The sequence below is a fragment of the Phalacrocorax aristotelis genome, chromosome 6 (assembly GCF_949628215.1).
Source record: "Phalacrocorax aristotelis chromosome 6, bGulAri2.1, whole genome shotgun sequence".
Lineage (NCBI taxonomy): Eukaryota > Metazoa > Chordata > Aves > Suliformes > Phalacrocoracidae > Phalacrocorax > Phalacrocorax aristotelis.
This window is the reverse complement of record NC_134281.1, coordinates 10,657,839-10,679,942: the sequence shown is the minus strand read 5'-3', so window position 1 is coordinate 10,679,942 and position 22,104 is coordinate 10,657,839.

Genomic DNA, 22,104 nt, shown 5'->3' with positions numbered 1-22,104 from the left:
CTTAGGGTTTGGGCACAGTGTCTCTGGTATCAGAGGCAAAGTGAGGCAGGTGTAAATGAAGTCATTTCAGCATCATTGCAGTCATTGATTGCTCTGCAAACCCCCTGCTGTTGGAAACTGCAAGCACACAGGAAAGATGGGGAATGTGATATGGAATCTGCTGGTGAGTCGAGTGGCAGAGTGTGGCTGTGCCTCTGGGGGAGGCAAAGATCAGAACAAGCACTGAAAGCTAATCCATAAAATGATTCATGCTATAAGAATTTATCAGGTTGATGAAGTATGTGAGGTCTGTGTGGTCTGCTGCAATTAATGCACTATGAATAAGCAAGGCAGATTATGGGCGTTGGTATTCACAGCCATGCCATGCTATGTGGTACATGCATGTCAGTGCTACCGACAGCTTGGAGAATTCAGCAATAATCAATAACTTCCAATTGTTTGACCCTAATCGTTATAACTTAGTAAGCCAGAATAGCCTTCTTTTAAATAATTAAAAAGTTTTGAAAACATTCATCACAGAACTACAAGATTTGCTCTTCAGGGCCACATGGTTGTTAGATTAGATTTTCTAGATTGTCAAGTTTTGGACACTGGCGTTTTACATATCTGTACCACCCTTCACATTCCCTACTGGGAAGTATTGCAGATTTTAACAAGTTTTGCAGTCAGACTAGAAGGAATAAACACAAAGCCATTCCAGGCAGACCTTTGAGGTACACTAGTTTGAAAATGCGGCTCAGAATTAGGAAAGGGCAAAGAGTTTTGCAGTAAAATACTGATTGTCCAGAGAATTCTAAAAGAATAGTTTGGAAACTGCAACAGCTAAGAGACAGGGGTTTTTTTTCAAACAGCAATAAAGCACTTGGAGTATCCGTGTAACTTTTGTGAAGAAAATCTGTCTCTGGAAGCTGCCGCACTTGTCTTTGAATGAGTTATTGTCTTTTAGAAAGCTTTAGGGTGTTGTTGAAATCCTTCCCTGCAAGGCTCAGGGGATGAAGACAACCATTTTAAGGATCACACTGCAATCATCCCTATGAGACCTGGCACTGGGCAATAGGAGAGCAATGACAGCCAGTGTTTTCTAGGTCCAGACTGCTCTCCTTATTTCTCATAATTTCCAACATAATGAGCATCTTCGTGTCAGGTAAGTTTTAAGAAGGGGCGCTTTCTTAAAAACAAATAGTAACTGCCAGCAGGGTTGCAAGCTGGGACTAGTAAAAGTTGATCTGATAAAGATAGTTAACTGCAAATGGGATGTGGATTTCACTCTTATAGTTTATCAACAGGAGCTTTCTGAGAAGCTCTTAAGTGTGCTGCCAAATCCAGCTTCCAAAGCAAGGAAAGTAATACAGGTCCAATGTTGTCAATGTCAGTGGTTTCTAGTTAATTATCTGTTACCTAAAAAAATCACTGAAAAGCACAGAGCATTGTTTAAGCCTTGCTTTGTGTCTCTTTATTCAGATGCTATGCTCCTTTGTTATAAATATATTTTCCTCCTCAAAGACCTCTAGCTCTCATAGTAGACTCTATAGGATATATTGTTCTTTTGATACATCCAGAAGACACTTCTGCAGTTAAAAGAAAAATATAATTTAGAAAATGTATATGTGTGCCTGGGTTAGTACTTCCTGAAAGAAGATAAAACCTATAAGGAAAACAATAATGACTTATGTTCCTCAAACAATTATTTTGTCTGCCTTCTATTTTGTTTTGAACTCCCATTTTAGCAACCCTATAAGTCTTCTAATGCTGATATCTACTCTTCAGTTGTAATGTTTCCCTGCTGCCTAGTTAAAGTAAGGAGAAAAGAAGCCTTGTGTTCCATATGTTTATTGAGGGAATTTTTTGTGTGTGCAGTTCACATAAAATTGCATCCATTCGGCTCATGATCCATAGTGCAATTTCATTAACAAAGCTGCACTCTACCTTTTGTGTGTGCTGTTATGCTTAAAGCCCATACCTGTCCTTATTTCTCCTGTAAAAATAGAAGTTTTGCAGGTGATTTAGTTTAGTTAATTTCCAGTTCTGTTCTATTTTCTTTGTTTGTAGTCCAAATAACTTTTTAGAAAATATTTGATAGAATAATTTTCATTTTTCCATTCAAGATAAAACTTGTAGTGAAAGTAGAATGCATTTATTTGGTCAAAATTTTCAGTTACATAAAATGCGAAGTTGATTTTTTGCTTTCTTTCACTCTGTTTTCCTCCCTTCACCTTTGAGAGCTGAGATACTCTTTTCTGTGAAATATGAAGAACACACATGGCATTATGTGCTATTTCTGTATGGCATCAAGGGCTCCCTGCGTATACAGAGTTGATAAAGCTCTTGATTCAATCTGCAGTTGTGTATTCTTCAAAAATAAAGGACAAACAATGGCCTAGCTCAAAACTTGCTAAGGCAGGAGCACATTTTTCATATGTTCCTCAGAATCAACAGTCTTCTAAAGCCAGTGGCCACTGTTTCTGACTGAATTTGTTGAGTTTAATGTGGCGCTGTGTTGTTGCTTCACAAGGACATCCCTGAGGAAGCCTTCATAATTTGTGATATCTAGAAATTACACATTCAAAGTAAAGCATTCTACCTTGGCAGACCTACCCCAGCAAGTGTCCAGCAAGGACATTCTACAGGACTGTTGAGGTTTAATAAATGGAACTGAGTTCTCCATTGCAATACAATGCCTGGACCAGAGGCCAGAAATTAATTTGCCATCCAATTTACAAAATCTGTCAGTGGCTAGTCTTCTTATTGCCTGAGGTACTGACAAACATGGCCTTGTGGCTTCCACATACTCTCCAGCCTTCTGCCCACAACCCTCTGGCATCTCTCTGGTGGCAAAGGCCATCCTTTCTTATGCTTTCTACAGCACCTAGCGTGGTGAAGTCTTGGGCCATGGGAAAGCAAGATTCATATAAATGATAGTAATAAGCTACCTCACTGAGCCTGCCTGTTTCTGCCTTTGTGTCATAAAGTCTATGGTTTTTCAGGGGTAAAGGAGGAAACTGGAGGAAAACAAAGGGAGCAAAAAAACCCAGGAAGATTTTCCTGCCCTGAAGTGTAGGCTGAGAATCTGCCTGAAATGTGAGAATATATACGTGGAAGCATGCAGCAGAAAGACATCTAAATGAGACTCCTTAGCGTGATGAGAGCAGCTTACCAGCCCTCACGTGTCATACATACAGTTGTTTTGTCAAATGAAACTGGAAATCAGCAACTGCTCTCTCCCCTCCCAGTTAGACAGACTGCTGTGCTTGTGCTGTGCTGCTGGCCTGGGAAGGTCATCAGGGACTTTCCTCACCCTTCCCATACACTTCTGCATTACTCCCTCTGGCATGTGGAGAGAACACCCCTTTTTAGAAACAGCATCACTGGACATTTGCTGAGGTAGGTTGCCAGATTTAATAACTGATGGGCAGGAGAAAACCCTGTGTCCCTGACTTCTGACCTCAAGGAACATTGAAATATGGCACGTAACAATGCACACATGAGCCCTTGGAGGTGACTATTCAGTACTGTTCTCCATTCTCTCTCTCTCTTCCCCTCTCCCTCTTTTTCTAACCTTTCCATTCCCATTTCTTCTGTTCCACCTCTTTGTGTATCTCTTCACCTGGCTTTTAGAATAGATTACCTGAGTTTTAGGATATATTCCTATTTCCAGGTACAAAATTAAGATATTGCTAAGAGTCATCATAGATAATAATATAATAGTAGATCCCTTTGTCTGAAGTGTGCTTTTAGGTATTACCTTGGTCAGTAATTTAATTGAATTGGATAGTGACAACACTGACATTGTTAAGGTTAATGACCCAATGATTTACAAGACAAGGCACATTTACCGGCAAATGGATTTTAGTAATTGTTCTACTGAACAATGAGAATAACAATTTGTACATTGATCCACAAAGTCCTGCAGCAAAGCCTCTGTTCCTACTTCGCCAGTGCCCCGTCCATAAATTCAGTGTTGCTCAGAGAATGTTTTCTCGGCCCTGCTGTGTTTTAACTGCATTGCACTAAATATCAAATTATTTTCTTCAATGTGATGCACAGCTTTTGCTGCCTGTATGAAGCGTAGCTGGGTCCAAAGATGGCGAGAGAGAGCAGAGGAAGGTGGGAGGATGTAACTTGTCCAGGTAGGACAGTGTTCATCTTGGCTGGATTAGTCTAAGGGTTTCTCCAGTCAGTGGTTGCATTTCTTTGATGCGCATTTAATGTTCTGCTTTCTTTGCCAAAATGCTGCAGGAGGCCATGCTGAATGGGATAAGAGAATTCTTGTTTAGTTAGGATTGTTATCCTTATTAAATAAATTTGTAATCTTATAAAACACAAAGCAAAAGTGTCTGTTTCCTTGACTGTTTCATTGACATTGCTTAGAGTTTAAGTACTTTCTGTTAATTCTTTATCAGTTAAATCCCAGATCATTTTTTTTTTTGACAGTTTGGTTTCTTGCTTTGAAGCCCATAATCAATTCATTCATTTTACTGAAATCTTTTAAATATTGTGACAAGAGTAACTTTACTGGAGCCTGGAATTTAGTTTAATTCAAGATTGACTGAAAAAGAGCACAAGAAGTCTTCAGCCAGAGCCTTTAAACTTCTGGATATAAATTGTTTGAATTGCTAGTTATAGATTCTGATTGTAAGAGACGGTGTTTAACCTACTTATCAATTAATTCTTACTGGAAAATGAAGTATTTAATCAGCATTGATCTGTCTTAAGGCTACATCACTGGCATTAGCTGAAACACAGAAGTGTTTATTGAACATAGATGTCTTTCTTGCAGTATTATTGACAATGTTGTTATTTCCACAGTGGTAATGGACCAGTAGCTGTTGGTTAGATACTCTTCGTTACAACACACTTTGTAAACTTCATTTTATTGTCCTTAGCTTTATTGACCATTGATTTCTTCAGTTGTCCTGTTGCTTCCCTTATTAATTTTGTGTCATTCCTGGCTTCTAGTGTTCTGCTGCCAACTTTCTCGCTTTTACATTTGATACTTATCGGCATTTCCCCCCATTTATAATTACTTTCACTCCCCCATCATGCCACAATGAGATTTCTTGTTCAAGGTTTTATTGCAATTATCAGCCATGTGTTCTTCATTACACTGCATGTGATATACACACGTGAGATTGCAAGACTTCTCACCTTCATCACTATACTCAATATAGCACTGTGCTTAGGCCTCTGTATGGTCTTAGATAGCAATATTTTAAATAAATAAATAAACACCTGTCTTTTAATTGTCAAAAGTAAAAAAAATGAAGAAGAAAATGTCATTTAAAACTTATTCTGTGCTAAGATGACATAAGTAAGAACTAAATGGAAATAACTGGATTTTTTTTAGTTTAAAGAAGAATGTTCTAGCTGTAGTTATCCAATACAATGATAGTGGTGGTATGTTGGTGAGTCTTTTGACAGGTACATAGGTTATTTATTTCTCTCAGTGGTCCCACAGCCTGCAGTTCAGGAAGATACCAGGGTTGAAAGGTTGGATGGGGATTAGTTCCCTGGTTTGCTGAACTACTGGCTGTAATTTCAGACAGATCTTAGAGACTGTTAGAAGTACCCAGAGGAGTAGGAAGAATGCAACAATGGAAAATACATTATTTCCCTTTTCAGACTGATATTTTTGGGTTTAGTCCCTAGTAAAAAGCAAATAGTAGGAAAGAACAAGCTGTAGACATAAGAGAGTAACAGAGTGATGAACAAGGACTTCGTCCCTTTAAAGAACCAGTCATAGCAGTGTTGAATGAAGACTGAAACAAATCAAGACTTTGAAACTGTGTTTAAAAATTAGAAAAGGAAGAGAAATTATAAAAAGGTAAGATTAAGAAGAGAGAAAAACTATGCAGAGAGAAGCTGGGAGGATATATTAACTTAACCTGTGTGTCAAGTGTTTCGCTTACTGTGCAGTAAGAGGCTGTGCTATAGGTAAAAATTCTACACATTTCCTCATTTTCTGTGGTACAGGCTTTTGCAGGAGAAATATTCAATGAACCCATCTATAACTTTCCTGATTGTATTTTAAACATTTATGTTGCTAGCCTCTACATCTAATAAACCTGAGACTTTAAATGGGCTGTGGCTTATTAAATCGTATCTTTTCTGTCAGTCTCATCAGTGGAGGGGTACTGATAATATTAACATTAAAGGGGACTAAACCAGCATTTCTTTCCCTTTTGAGCTTGAAAATACCTGAACCCCAGTCCTCCTACCATGATGGGTGGTTATTTGTGATCTCCTGTCTCCAATTATTTTAAGATGGCACTTGTATGGTCATTAATTTTCACTCCTGTTTTTCCAATTAAGCAGTTGTACTGAAAAGCATGGGTTGAAGGCTTTATCTAGAGGTGCAAGCAATTAGCTGCACATATGTTCATTGTTATAATGACTTATAAAAGGATGTGTTACCACCTGACTGTTAGAATGAAGGGTCACAGGTCTGATTGTGAGCAATCCTGCCGTTTTGCTGTGGTCCATCCTCGGGAGACAAAGGAAGTCATCCCTTTGCTTCATCTGAATTTTTGTATAAAATTTTTAGCCAATATGGAGTGTCTTGTGAGGATTTGGTACAGACATACATGACATCATGTTTTTGTTCAAAGTATATTCATATTCCTTCTAGGTTCAGTACAGTGCGTTGGTTTTTTCCTCCCCTGGAGCGTTGGTGTCAAAGAGAACACCACACAACCCTAGGGATTATTTTTAGCAGGTGAGATGCAGCAGATACAGGACATTTGGGTCTACATTTCTTTACGGAGTTTTTACAAACTGTCAGGAAGGACAACGTGACAAGGTCTCAACACAGTCTGAACAGAGCTGGATCAGGGGCTAATGCTTAAACAGGTGAGGTAGAATATTTATGCACAAGGCACCTGTAGGCAAAAACATCAAAGCAGCAGAATGCTTAAGGAAGCTGAGGATGGAGAACAAATCCCAAGGTCTGGACAGCAGAGACTTCAGGGAGGGTAATTTCAGGGGATTTTTGTTAAGTTTGAAGGAGGGGAGGAAGGAGGCAGAGGAGAAAGATAAGGTCAAATCTGAGAGTGAGCACTGAGGCAGTCCCTGAAGAAGAAAGCAGAAAGGTTAGAGAGCATCATTGCCATTGACTCTGCTTAGCAGGAAATGTTGTGCCCATGGGATAAACGAGCCAGAGGCACTGTAGGAAGGGTGGGATGCTAGGAAGGAAATGGTATTGACATCTTTTGCCCTTTCTCTGTGAAGAAATTGGTCAGCCAGAGCAGGTGAGGTGCAGTGCATAGGCTGGAGTTTTACTGCTGGCAGTCTGTTGAGCAAAGTGATGTTGCTGTTAACACAGCTGCATGTGCTGGTAGGAAATACGTTAAAGAAAGATGCAGAAGTAGCTATAAGCAGGTTTTGTGGACTCAGAAATACCCAGTGACCAGATATTGTTCCAGAGCGTTCAGGAGTGCAGGAGCAGGCCTGGATTTTGTGTAGGTCTTACAAAACCCAAGTGCAATGGGTGGGTTGCTGTCATTTTTCTTGGAGTCTGGTGAGATCTCCCTTCACAGACACAAGCCAGCTTGATTATTCCTGCTTGATAATTTTCTCTCTTTGCCCCAGTAATCAGTTCACACACAAGTTGCTGCTTTCCCGGGCTTGTCAGCAAGCAGTGCAAATCAAGAGATCTGCACTAGGTCGATTTTGAATTAGCAAGTTTGACAAATGTTTTCATTTGAGAAGGCAAGCTGCCTCATTGTGCTTGGTTTAACATGAACACATTAGAGTGACAATGCAGGATTTAACTTTAGTTATCAACACTTTTAGCCTACATTAGTCTAAGTAATTGTCCTGTTTATGTTCTGACAGGTTAAAATAATGTATTCTAGAATAAGAGTGCATCTACAGAAGATGAAAAGCACCCGAAGAGGGTTATCAGCTGTTACTAACTGTGACAAGCAGTGTGAGCTAGATGTATGGATAAATTGCTATTGCTGTAGAGGTTATTCCTATTAGCAGGAGACATATAAGAAACCCTAACAAGGCATTAATACAGTACATCTACTAAAAAAGCTCATCTGTCTTATCCAAGCTCAGGACTAAAGGCACATTCCAGGGTTTTCTTGATACTTCACGGACAGGTCATGATAGACCTTTAAATAAAACAAAAGCTCTACTAGGCTGTTGGGAAAAGTCAGGCAGCTGTAAAGGTTTAGAAGCTAATCTTTAAGAAAATTAATAAACATATTTATCTGACATCTAAAAACTGTTAGGAATGGTGCTTCTGGATTCCTCTTTACACAGAATCAAATAATGTGCAGATGGGATCTTGGCAAAACAGGTAATTTCTGATAAAATTTTCTGTCCGCAGAAAAGGGATTTTTTTTTTTTTTTCTTCCGTAAGTGTTCTTGGGATCAAGATAAAGCGATTGTTTAAACATGAAGTGTTCAGTTTCCTTTTCATCTGGAAAATGGTTCTGGAAGTACTGAGAAATGGAACTCAATAGCTGAACACTTTCAGTGTTTTTAAATAACAGAATTGAGCTCCTGCTATGGGCTCGGTGTGAGTGGGCTTCTGTGGACTTCGGGAGCATGTTCCTATTCATGCTGTTCAGTGGGTTACTTAACTTGCGCCAATGCAGTTTGCAGGGAAATATTTAGGAGGGGTTGGCTCACACATCGGCTAGTTCATCTATAAAAGAAATAGTGTAGAAATTTCTTTAGCAGCAGAAACAGGCTTCTCTGGAGTCACACAGAGGAATTGTGATTGCTAGTACAGAAAAGATGGAAAATTTTTACATTATTTCATTATTTTCTAGGAGAAGCTATGTAGAACTTTTTTTACCTTACTTAGGCTTGTGCTTGTTACCCAATATCATAGGAATAATTTCCAGAGGCACTCAGTGGGAGCAAGAAAACAAGGGACGGGAGGGTGCATTTTCCATACCAGATGTAATGATGGAAGTTAAATATTGATGGGCTAATTTCAGATGGGAGTTGCATGTGATAATAAGAGGGCTAAAGCTGAAGGAAAGATTGCTGCAGGCTGCTCAGTTCTTCCACAGGGAACTGGGTTTTGAGGATTGAAAATTCTTGTGAAGGAGAAGATGGCAGTGCTGTATTAATGGCAGACGCAGAAGCTGGGAACATCATGAAGGCTTATGATGAGCACAGAGTAATTGGAGGTCTGAGAAGGAATGGAGGCAGAGGAGATGATATAAATATGACAATAACTACAGCTGGATGAGCAAAAGGGAAAATCATCCTAAAATTTGGAAAAACACTGAATAGGCATAAGCGTAGAGAGTGTGGGACTGCCCCTTTTGGGAGCAGTGCTGTAGTTTTAGCCTATTCTCTAACCGGTCCCTTAATGTAACAAAAAATCTCCACATCAACTCATCTATTCACCTCCTAGAAGAGAAAACCTCTTTAGTTTGATTATTGCTTAAGTCCTACTTTGCAGTAATTAGAATAAAAAGCTCTTCTCCTGCTGTAAACTGGCTGTCTTTCTGATACTCTTTACAACAAAGAAACCTTATAAATGTATTTGTATGATTATTTTGACAAGTTTGTAAATGGCCTTGCGGTAGGTGGAGTCCTGGGGAGATAGAGGGCTTGGACAGAAGTGGACCTGATGCATCTGTTTCCCGGTGCATGAGGTAGTCCTAAACTGCAGAAGAATAAGAATGGTAAATGGTGAAAATAACATCAGCAGCCATCATAACTTTATTTTCTTCCTTTGTTCTTTCTTTTAAACTTGAACTACAAACGTAGAAGAGAGTAAAAACTTTGCTTTGGGGAGGAAGGCTCACTGGTGGCCGGTGCTGCTGGAGGTGCATGGCCTGGACTGCTTAGCAGATTTGCCTCATCTGGAAAGTTGAGCAGCTTCCAGCCCAGCCTGTGCTTCGGTAAAAAAAAAACACCTGTAAAGCTGAGAGTGCAGGGGTTTTGAACACACATTTACCGAACATGAGGTGTTTCCATTAATAACAATGGGCTGTCTGCTGGATCAGGCCCTGGTGGTTAATAGTGGAAGCTTCCACTTCAGATTAGACCCTCATTGCTGAAGAAGTCAACCTGCAAAGACCAGGAGAGTAAAGAGGAACTCTATGCCAATACTTACTCGCCCATTGAAATGGGAACTGGCAAAATGGGATGTGTTTACCAAGGCTTACCGATGCATTAATTTTATTTCTGCATTTTTAATATGTGGCTTGGGTTGTAACATTTTACAATGCAAGGCTTAAGCGTGTTTGTTACATACTGCCAAGATGGGCCTATTTAAGTATGATTTCTGGCAAACACAGAAAACTCGGGTCAGGTATCAAGATCAGTGTTGATTTTAAATGGCTGTCATGGGGGACCTGGTATTTAAAATGGGGAAGGAGTCTGAATAGGTCAGCTGCACCCTGAGTCCTTCTTGGAAGCTGCTCGTTGTTAGTGTGGTGTTTATTCATGAGGAGACTAACATTTCTAGGAGGCACAGGATATAAATATTTAGCACTGTCAGTGGAGAAGGAAAATATTGTTGGAACAATGTCTTCATTTGTCAGAGGAAAAATAGGGACTAATTTTTTTGAGAGAGATCACAATTAACTGCTCCCTATGAACTGTTTCTCTAAAGATTTTGGGCAGATGGATGCTCTTGCAGCAAGAGGAGCGAATGCCAATTGAGAGGAACATGGATCCATTTATGAAGCCAGAGAAATCATTTTGTCAGGCAGGATATAGGTACACAAATTAAGCAGATATCAAAATTATATCGTCTTTTCAACGGGAACTGCCTCTCAAGAATAGTCTATGGACAGGAATACCTAAAGGTCTCAGCAGGCTGTAATTTAACTCTGACAGCACATGACTACAGTAGTAGTCACCCGCTTATAATAATGACAGGCAGTTTTGCCCCACTGCTCTGCAAATTCCCTTCCCGACTGTCACTGGAAAATTTCAGCCTGCAATTGCTCTGCACAGAAACCTCCCGCAGAATCCCTGACCATCCATGTGATGGTATGGGAATGGCTGCCACACAGAAGGGGCTTCTTGGCCCAAAAAGAATTACCTTATTTCAGAGTAAATGCCAGGATGGACTGTTCTGTGTGAAGTTTAAAACTGCCAAAAGAAATTATCTGTTGGGTGGGTGGGTGCCTGAGCCCTTGCTAGTGCAGGCTCCTCTGTGTGAGTCCGTGTCCTGGTGACTAAATCTGGGTGCTTTCACAGTTTGTATGGGACTCCGCAGACCATGGTGGCAGCTCTGCAAGTCAGTTTCATGCCATGAAGAGCATGAGTATGTGAGATGGATGAAGGCAGGCAGAGGAAGGGAAGCAGTGGTGAGCACAGGGTCGCACTTGCTTTGGAACAAACCCAGAACACGCAGTACAGCCCTGAACTACTGAGTCTCCTGCTTTGCTCTGAAGATTTCTGCCTCCCTCTATAATCAAAAAAGTTGTGTTACTTCTAAAGGAAATGGAATTGGACTTTAAAGCATAATAAATAGAAAAATATCCTCAAAACATTTTTAAGTCAAAAGCTTGATATTAAGTAACAAAAATTCTGATCATAGACATTTGCTTTCTTTCAAAATTCTCTGTTTCACGTTGGAAGATGAAAAGTACGTGCTCAAAAACCATTCTGTACTTAGTATTCTTAGCCATGGTTTTTAGTTTTTGACATTTGGAAGTAAAGTTGAAAGTTGCTGATGAAAATTTCAGTTATTGCCCTCTAACATTTGACAGCATTTTCCACAGATCCTGCTATGCCCAAACTACTTTCTGCACAGCCCATTCTTTGAAATTCAGTCACTTTCGCTTTTTCCTCATAAACATGTATGAGTCTACGTCTGGCCTTTGGTAAAATAAGAATAAGGCCTATTCCCAGCTTAAATCTTCCTAACATCCAAATTTCTTGCTAAGCCTCTTACTGCTGCTGAATTTAGTCTACTGTGAATTATCAGAGTTCAGCTCATAGTATAAAGTATGCCTGACCTCTGGCTGTGCAGTCTTCTTTATTATCGTTTTGCTGTGTTTGTTCATGGACATTTTATTGTCCAAAAATTATTGATGGCTGGATCAGGATCTCTCACCTTATAAGCAATGGTTGCTGGCAATTGAAAGGTCTAAATATCTTATTACTTTGACATTAAAAAAATAAAATAATTTTCATTTTAATCCTTATTTTCCTCATTATGAATTTTTCATCTTCCTGGAAAATACTGGAGCTGTAAGCAGTTTCAGAAATGGGTTGAAAGTTTGTGTTCTTGTATTGTCCTTTCTCTAACCTCTGCTGAACTGCTGTTTTGTAACTTTTAACAAGTACAGTGAATGACAAATTATATCCCCCGAGGTTTATTCATTCCTATTCTCATATACCACCATTTAACTTGATTGATTTCAGCACAGTCTCCAGCTCCTGGAAATGATCCCCAACCGATTCCTCAAGGGAAACAGCCACCCTGAAGGATTTTTTTAGGGCCAGAATTCACAAGACAGGCTGTATCACCAGGGCTTCAGGCACAGGTTAAGTAGGCAGTTGCATAAGGTGGGGACCTGCCCTGGAAGTAAAAAGCAAACTGAGTGGTGGCTGTGGCCACGCATCTTTATGTTCAGCCCGGTTTCTGTGCCTGTCCCCACCTTGTCCCTGCTTGGTGAGTGCAGATCTCCCCTCTTGCAGTCCCTTTCTCAGATGTCTCCTTACTCCATCGCCTCTGTAGCAGAACCATCCCTTTGAGGATGATTTGTAGTGGTGGAGCTCTGGTAACACAGAGAATAGGGAATAATGGAGCAGGAACTGGATTTTCCGTGGGAAGATGTAGACTGGGGCTATTCATATGGCAGTTTTCCATCAAGACCAGACCTCATCAGGCTCCCAGACCCCTGATGTCTCCCACATTTCTGCAGATCTACCCTTTTTGCCATTCCCCCAATTCTGAGAAGCAGCGCAGGTCCTGCTGCAGCCCTTGGCTGCCCTGAGAGAGCTGGAACTGCCTCTAGTTAAGATGATGGTGGTACAATTGCCCACGGGATGTATAAAAAAGGGTTCAGTTTGACAGCAACTCTTTTGTAGCTGTAATGTCCTGGGCCATAACAGAGGAATGTTTTATGGACACTGCTTACGCGGTTTGTATGGCTGTAGGTTCCATCTGTTTATGGACTGATGTGCCGGTTTGAAAAAAGCACATCTTCAATGGGATACAATGAGTAAGGTTTTTAAACTTAGGGCTATATTGTTCAATACACCCTCTATGACTTCTGCAACCCTTCAACCCCACTGTTTACTGTATTCCTGCAGTCGCCCTGAGTGCTCTCAGGGGAGGATGTGGAGGGACCTGCTGGAGGGGTAATGTTTGCTTTGGAAGAAACATATATTTTCAAAATAAGTTTCCCTCCCAGATTTTAAGACCTCAAAATAATTATTTTCTTTGAGATGGATTCCCACCCCCCCCCAACCCCCCACAGCATTCCTGCTTGAATCTATTTTCTGTGAAAGAGAAAGAAACCTTTCAGGTCTAAGAATATTGCCTCAGAAATTGGTTCATTTGCAGTTAGAGCTAAAGAGATTATTTTGATTTTTTCAGTCCCTAATTCTGGGGGAACTTCTCTCCTCCATGGAGATGGAGCACTGCACTTTATACCCTATTCGCTTTATGTCTACACAAGAGGCAATGGCTCATTGTGCCACTGCCATGAATCCATTACCCACTTCTATAGAGAAGCCTTTAGTTTTTGGGACCCATCCAGCCTAACCTTTGAAGCTTGGATTTGAGGTGAACATCCTAGTATGAGGTTAATCCCTGTCTCCAGACAGCTTTCAGCCTTTACTCTCTTTGCAGTGGTCACAATTTCCCTGGTGCACTGTGGGTCTGAGTACAAGAAATCTGCCAGCAGCAATGCCGCAACCATCTCCCTGGCTCACAGAATCACAGAATGGCAGGGGTTGGAAGGGACCTCTGGAGATCATCTTGTCCAATCCCCCCGCTTGAGAAGGCACACCTAGAGCAGGGGGCACAGGAACATATCCAGGCAGGTTTTGAATGTCTCCAGGGAAGCAGAGTCCACAGCCTCCCTGGGCAGCCTGTTCCACTGCTCTGTCACCCTCACGGTAAAGAGGTTTTTTCTCATATTGAGGTGGAACTTCCTATGTTCCAACTTGTACCAGTTGCCCCTTGTCCTGTCATTGGACACTACTGAAAAAAGCCTAGTGCCATCATCCTGAACACCCACCCTTTAGATATTTATAGGTATTGATGAAATCCCCCCTCAGTCTTCTCTTCTCCAGGCTAAGCAAACCCACACATCTCAGCCTTTCCTCATAAGGGAGATGCTCCACTCCCCTGATCCTCTTTGCAGCTCTCCGCTGGACTTGTTCAAGCAGTTCCCTGTCCTTCTTAAACGGAGGGGCCCAAAACTGGACACAGTACTCCAAATACAGTCTTACTAGGGCAAGAAAGGCTCCCTGCCTTTCTGAACACAAATTCTTCTCTTTTGGCAGTAAAAGGGAAAGAATTTAAAAAGAGATATAGGAAACTTGAAAACAGATTCCTAGAAGGTGTCTCATCAGATAACCAAGCTGCAGTTAGGCATTTTTAATGCAAGCTGAAAAACACTTTGAAAATACTGTTATGCATCACCCTAACTATTATCTCTGAATACAGGGAGTGGTGTAGAGACTGGTGTTGAGAATTTGCCAAGTAGTGACAACCCTTCACCATGTCTCACCCTCTGTTCCTGATAGGCAGCAGACTCCTGGCTAATCCAAGGACTTGAGGGAAGTGTGAGACCGTTGGGATGTTCCAGAAGCTTTGGAAAGCTGTGCAAATGAGCAATGCCATTCCACACCTTCCTAAGAGTATATGATGTAAAAAACCCCCCCAAAACATATATATGTATTGCCACTGCCATTACTGAAACTTGGTGGGAAGAATCCCATGACTGCAATCTGGCTATTGATGGCTACAGGCTGTTCAGAAGGGACAGGTGAGGAAGGAGGGGTGGAGGTGTTGCTCTCTACATCAAGAAATTGATAGTGTGAAGATCTGTCCCTGGAGAATAACCATGAGCAGGTTGAAAGCTTATGGGTAAGAATCAGAGACAGAGGCAACAAAGGGAACCTTGTGGTTGGATTCTACTACAGGCCGCCTGATCGAGGGGAGCCTACTGACGAAGCCTTCTTCCTCCAACTCCAGGAGGCTTCATGCTCACAGGCTGTCGTCCTACTGGGGGACTTCACCACATCTGCTGAAAAAGTAGCACGGCACGTTGTAGGCAATCCAGGAGATTCTTAGAATGCATTGAGGATAGCTTCTTAAGCCAAGTAATAGATACCCCTTCCCGAGGGGATGCAGTACTGGACCTGATGGTCACCAATACAACTGAGCTCATCAGTGACATCAAAATTGGGGGCAGCCTGGGCTGTAGTGATCACGCATTGGTGGAGTTCACACTCCTGAGGGATATGGGAAAAGCGAGGAGTACAGTCAGGACCCTAAATTTTAGGAAACCAAAATTACAGCTCTTCAAGGAGTTAGTCAGCAGGACCCCCTGGGAAACAGTCCTCAGGGGCAAGGGAACAGAAGAGAGCTGGCAGATCTTTAAGGATGCATTCCATACAGTGCAAGTGCTCTCAGTTCCAGGTGTAAGAAATCAGGCGAGGAAGGGAAGAGACCAACATGGCTGAGTCAAGACCTGCTGGTCAAACTAAGGAGCAAGAGGGAACTGCACAGGCAGTGGAAGCAGCGACAGGTATCCTGGGAAGAGTGCAGGGATGCCGCCTGGTTGTGTAGGGATGGGGTCAGGAAGCCCAAAGCACAACTGGAGCAGAATTTGGCAAGGGATGCAAAGGATAACAAGAAAGGCTCCTACAGGTATGTCAACCGGAAAAGGAAGGTTAAAGAAATCATACCCCCTCGATGGACAAGAATGGTGACCTAGTATCAACAGAGGAGGAGAAGGCTGAGGTACTCAACAACTTTTTTGCCTCAGTCTTCACTGGCAACCTCTCTCCTTACCCCTCCCAAGTTGATGGACCACAAGATGGGGACCAGGGTGGTAAAGCCCCTCCCACTGTAAGGGAAAATCTGGTTCGTGACCACCTGAGGAACCTGAACATACACAAGTCTATGAGACGGACCTGATGAGATTCATCCCAGAGTCCGGAGGGAATGGGCTGTTGTAGTTGCCAAGACAGTCTCCATGATATTTGAAAAGTCATGGCAGTCAAGTGAAGTTCCTGGGGGCTGGAGGAAGGGAAACATTGTGCCCATCTTTAAAAAGGGTGGAAAGGAGGACCCAGGAACTACCAACCTGTCAGCCTCACCTCTGTGCCTGGAAAGATCATGGAACAGATCCTCCTAGAGGCTATGCTAAAGCACACGGAGGACAGAGAGGTGATTTGAGATAGCCAGCATGGCTTCGCAAAGGACAAGTCCTGCCTGACCGACCTAGTGGCTTTCTGTGATGGAGTGACTGCGTCAGTAGACAAGGGAAGAGCAACAGATGTCATCTATCTGAACTTCTGTAAGGCCTTTGACACAGTCCCCCACAGCATTCTTCTCTCTAAATTGGGGACATACAGATTTGATGGGTGGGCTGTTTGGTGGATAAGGAATTGTCTGGATGATCACATCCAGAGGATAGTGGTCAACGGCTCGATGCCTAGATGGAGACCAGTAATAAGTGGTGTCCCTCAGGGGTCCATACTGGGACCAGTGCTGCTTAACATTTACATCAATGACTTAGCGGGATTGTGCCTACCTTCAGCAAGTTTGCAGATGACACCAAGCTGAGCAGTGCAGTTGACATGGCAGAAGGACGGGATGTCATCCAGAGAGACCTAGATAAGCTGGAGAGGTGGGCCTGTGAGAACCTCATGAGGTTCAACAATGTGAAGTGCAAGGTCCTGCAGCTGGGTTGGGGCAACCTCCGATATCAATACAGGCTGGGGGATGAAGGAATTGAGAGCAGCCCTGTGGAGAAGGACTTGGGGGTACTGGTGGACAAAAAGCTGGACACGAACCAACAATATGCACTTGCAGCCCAGAAGGCCAACCATATCCTGGGCTACATCAAAAGCAGCATGGCCAGCAGATCAAGGGAGGTGATTCTCCCCCTCTACTCCGCTCTGGTGAGACCCCACCTGGAGTGCTGCATCCAGTTCTGGAGCCCTCAGCACAAGGACATGGACCTGTTGGAGCAGGTCCAGAGGCAGGACACAAAAATGATCCAAGGACTGGAGCACCTCTCCTACAAGGACAGGCTGAGAGAATTGGGGTTGTTCAGCCTGGAGGAGAGGAGGCTGCGGGGAGAACTTATGGCAGCCTTTTAGAACTTAAAGAAGGACTATAGGAAGGATGGGGACAATCTCTTTAGCAAGGCCTGTTGTGACAGGACAGGGGGTGATGGTTTTGAACTAAAGGAGGATAGATTTAGCCTAGCTATAAGGAAAAAGTTTTTTACAATGAGGGTGATGAAACATTGGAACAGGTTGCCCAGAGAGGCTGTGGAGACCCCATCCCTAGAGACATCCAAAGTCAGGTTGGAGGGGCTCTGAGCAACCTGATCTAGTTGAAGATGTCCCTGCTCACTGCAGCGGGGTTGGACTAGATGACCTCTAAAGGTCCCTTCCAACCCAAACCATTCTATGATTCTATAATATATATAATCTCATAACATATAGAACTGTGTTGAATTAATGTAAGCTGTGACCTTTGTTCTGATGCTCATCCTTTAAAAAAAGTTCAGAGAGCAATTGTAAAAATAATTTTTGTCTTAAAAAATTAATTGACCCTGTTAGTAGAATAAATCTTATTTCACAGCAGAAAATAGAAAAAGTCAGCAAAGTTTGCATTGGAAATAAGATTCAGTTTTTTACTATGAGTGTAATTAATAATTGAAACAGCTTAAAGGAAGAAGTGGCAGATTTTCCACCAGTGGGGTGTTTAAGTCAACGGGGAATGTCTCCTAAAGACTCAGAAAGTAAAATTCCAGTCATTGTTCTGTTAGAGAGCAAGCTAGGAAAAAAACTTTAAGTATCTCTTTTGTCCTTAAACCTCTATAAGGTCTATAAACACCTGCTTCCTTGATCTGCAGAAGTTTGCAGGATTCTAAAAACTTCAAATAATATCCTCACAACTGTAAAATATTATAGTTCTATGCTAAACCCAAAGATTTTGGAGTTTCAAAAGCATTTTCTTTAGCTCTCTGCATCTTCCCTATTTATGTATATTTTCCCCTTACATGAAATTCTTTTTATAACTCAGTCTTTTATATTGTTCTTTTGTGCCCTTTCTACACTGTAATCATTTCTTCATCATAATTCTCTTGTTGCTATGTGATGTTCCACTACTCGTGTTTTTCTTTGATTTAGCTGTTAGTGTTGTTTTAACTCTTCACTTTCTGTCCTTGCCAGCACTTCCCAGTAAATACATAAAAAAGATAACAGACTGCATTTTCTCAAGTAACAAGAAAGATCAATTGTTAAATACTGAAAGAATTGCAATTGCACTTAGAGCTGTAAAGAATAACAGAGCTCACCTGCATAGTCTATCTCGATTTAACTTAGTCGCTGCTTCCTGAAATAGCCCCTTTCTTCTCAGCTGACTGAAGTACTCTGCTTCATCAGAATTAAAGAGGGAATTACTTGGGTCGTTTTAGACAAGGCTGATGATAGCGCACTAGCAGCATGGCTTTGACTTTGCATTTCAGAATTCAGTCTATGAAACGCATTCAGTAAAATATGACGATATCTGAAGATTATTACTTGGAAACGCCAATGAAGTGGTAGATTTTCAGCCGCATGACTTGATATATGAGTTACAGCTGGGGTAAACCCCTTATTCCTGGGAAAGTTTCAGAGAAACTCAATTTGACTGAATTTTGTGATCATAGGAGAATGTGCAGTAGGAAACAGCCTTCCTAGCAGGCCCTCTGTAGCTGGAAAGGATCTGCAGCTGTGGATATTTTCTGCAGGTACCGTGCAGTTCTTAGCGTGGCTGAGATCACTCTTTCTGTACGGGTATTCACGGCGTTTCATCGTATCTCTTGCTGATCATACTGATAGTTAGCAGCTATCCAACTATTACTGACTTAACAGCCACGATATATATTAAGTAGCCTGCATGGATCTAGGTGTATTCCTTCCCTATTTGCCTCCCCAGAGCAGTCCCATTTGTTTCTGTGCCAGCTGGGAGCATGGTGCAGGGCTAGAGGGAATTGTTGTCTCTGCTAGGCTCACTCTTAGCTCTGTGCTTCCCTCATCCCTTGTTTGGAAAAGAATGTCACCATTGTGCCCCAGTTTTAGCCCTCTGCTAAACACTCTTTCTGAGAACTCCCAAACAGTGTGTGCAATTTGCACAGGCCAGGCAGAGCTCTAATGCAGAATCATACCTGCTTGAATGCCAGTCAGAGAAGCCTGCAAAGAAATATCACACAAAATGTAGGGGCTACTCAAGATGTAGTTGAATTCCTAGAGGATAAATCAAACAACAGCATCAGATACTAGCTTACACACCTCTGAAAGCCTGCTCACCACATATCTTGCTTGGTAGATTCGCCAGCTCAGAAAACTCTCCTGAACTTCCAGTTGTAATTACAACAGCCAAACTCTCAGTCCTCAAGAGCAGCCCCCAAACCACTGCTGTATCAGCTTCACACCAATTGCTTTACTGATGCTCACTTAGGCTAATGAATACTAAATATTGCAGAGCATTCCTGTTGTGCTCAGAAGATTGGTTTGAAAACTGCTTTGGAAAGCAAGTGCAGCACCCACCTGCTTTGTCTGCCGGAACAGAGAGCACAAGCTGTGCTCAGGTGTAATCAGGAGGTGTCTGAGGCTTCCCATGTCCTATCAAGGCATAGGAGGTAGTAGGAGGAGAATTTTAGAAACCCTAAAACATAGCAGAGGAACTCGTAACATTGTACTTCGTTGGAAATATAGCCTAGAAAAGGCAGTACTAAGGATATAAAGGAAGCAGAGGACTCAGGGCTCCCCCAAAGGGCTCTGCATTGACCAGCATTTGTGACCAGTATGACAATAAAGCAAATGGTCTCTCATACTGAGAACTGTTTTAGCAGCTAATTATCAGCTGCTTATTTGTCAGCTGTATTTGGCTAAGGGCAGATCACACCCAGCTCACCTGTGGCCAATATTTAATTGTGACAAATGACCCTGTGTTCAGCTCTTGCTGGGTTAGGGGGCTTCTTTTGGGGGTATTATCCATTTAATTTAGCTGCTCTAAAGGGAACCTAAGCTCTTCTAACAGCATGGGTCATGCTTGTTCAAACAGCACCTCTTTGACTTGCTAGTCCTTTTTAACTCTCACGCTGCAGGGCTCCTTTTTTCTTGGAGCCTTTTTTCCTAGTTTGCTTTTCCAGGGCTTGCTTTTTATATGTGGGAGAGCTGCCTAGTAGATGCTGTTTTATAACTGGCTGTGGTCTCTGTCTCTTCAGCTGGTAAGTACTGCTGAGCTTTATTTTTACTATTACAGGGTGTTAATATAAGCTTTGAGCAGTTGCTTTTGCTAGGGAAACAGAATACCATGTTACTTTTGCTAGCAGTAAGTACACTTCAGTTTTCCTCTCTAATCCCATCACCTTCTTGCAGCTCTTCTCTGTGTACAGACTGTGTGTTCCTTACTGTAGTATGTGACCTTGGACCTGTGTGTCTGCTTCTGATAATGTACCTCGCTTTGCTTGCTTAGTGTGAATTACCTTGGAATAATTGGGCTGACAGTTGCTTGGCAGTGAAAGTGCCTGTTGCTGCAGGACTTCTCCTGTAAACTCTGACGGTATCAGAGCTGCAGTGCACACCCTAGTGCAGACAAATGATTCAACTGTTACTGAATTTCTTCCTGTAAGTAAAATGTATGAATGCTCTGTGCATTGCATTGCTTTGGCCAGTTAAAATAGCTGCAGAAGTATGCCTTGGCTTTGTCCATCCCTCTCTAGCTTCTGAAAGTACTGGATGTTAGACTGGCCATACATGTTCAGGCCATATATCCCAGAGAGTTGTTTCTTGCTCAGTACACAAAGGTCACAGTAGCTCTGAGCACCTCTGAACAATCTAATCAATGTATGCATAAGCCTGTATGGAAACCCTTTTGCATTTAATTAACGGGCAGGTTCTGGCAGTCACACTTGGCTCTAATTGTTATTTCTTTTGTAAGTTAACTTTCATTGTTTAAAAACTGATTTTAAATTTCAAGTCCCTAGAAATGTTTGTTTGCAGCAATTTCCTTCAAATAAATATTGTCTCAGCTGCATTTGTGTTTCTTTAGTTCCATTGCAGAAACTCATAAACATCCCTGAAAGTGAGGACTTGGAGGCTGAAATATATCAGGGCAGAGTAGAGAGATGGCTCAGGCTAGCAGAGGGTCCCACTGTACAGCCACAGTTAATGTACCAGAACAGGTCAAATTAGGCCTCCTTCTCTGCTGTGTTTAAATACAACTTGTGATATTTCCCCACCATTTTCAGGCGTTATTAGCACTTGCTGTATAAAGTATTAAACATGCGCCCTCCATTTATCCACATTAATGATTCAGTGCAAACTCCTGCCTTGCCATTAATATCCACTAACCTCGTTCAGTGATAAAACTTGATTTAGTCTCCAAATTACCTCAGCACAAAATTTCTTGGAGCAGCACTGTCTAATAGTTCAGGACTACATGAGCTGTTATGATAGCCAAATAACAACAGCGGCAGCATCTTTTTTTTTTTTTTTTGAGACTCGGTGGAAAAAAGAATCAATCCAGCACATAAAGAGAGACACAAATAAATTGCTAAACAGTATAATCCAATGATACCATACATCTCAGAAATGAGTGCCTGAAAAAAATCAATAAAAATTGAAATTGAAAAGGGAAGAATTGTAGTTGTCCAAACGTAGGTATGTCAATAGGAGTTTCAGGTGAAGGTGCCAGCCGGCCGGGTGCCAGGCTCTGAGAATGGGAAGGGAGGTTGGCTCTGGATAAGTGGGAGGTGCTGCCAGGGCATAGTACAACAAGGAAAAGGTGATGCTATCTGCACTGGTGTGGGGGTTGTGGGAGAACAGGAGAAGGAATAGTGCCCTCTGGGATTTGAGGGGCTGCTGCACCATTCCTTTTGCAGCTTGACAGCTTTCTTCTGTTTGGAGGTGGAGGTGGGAGCAGAGCAG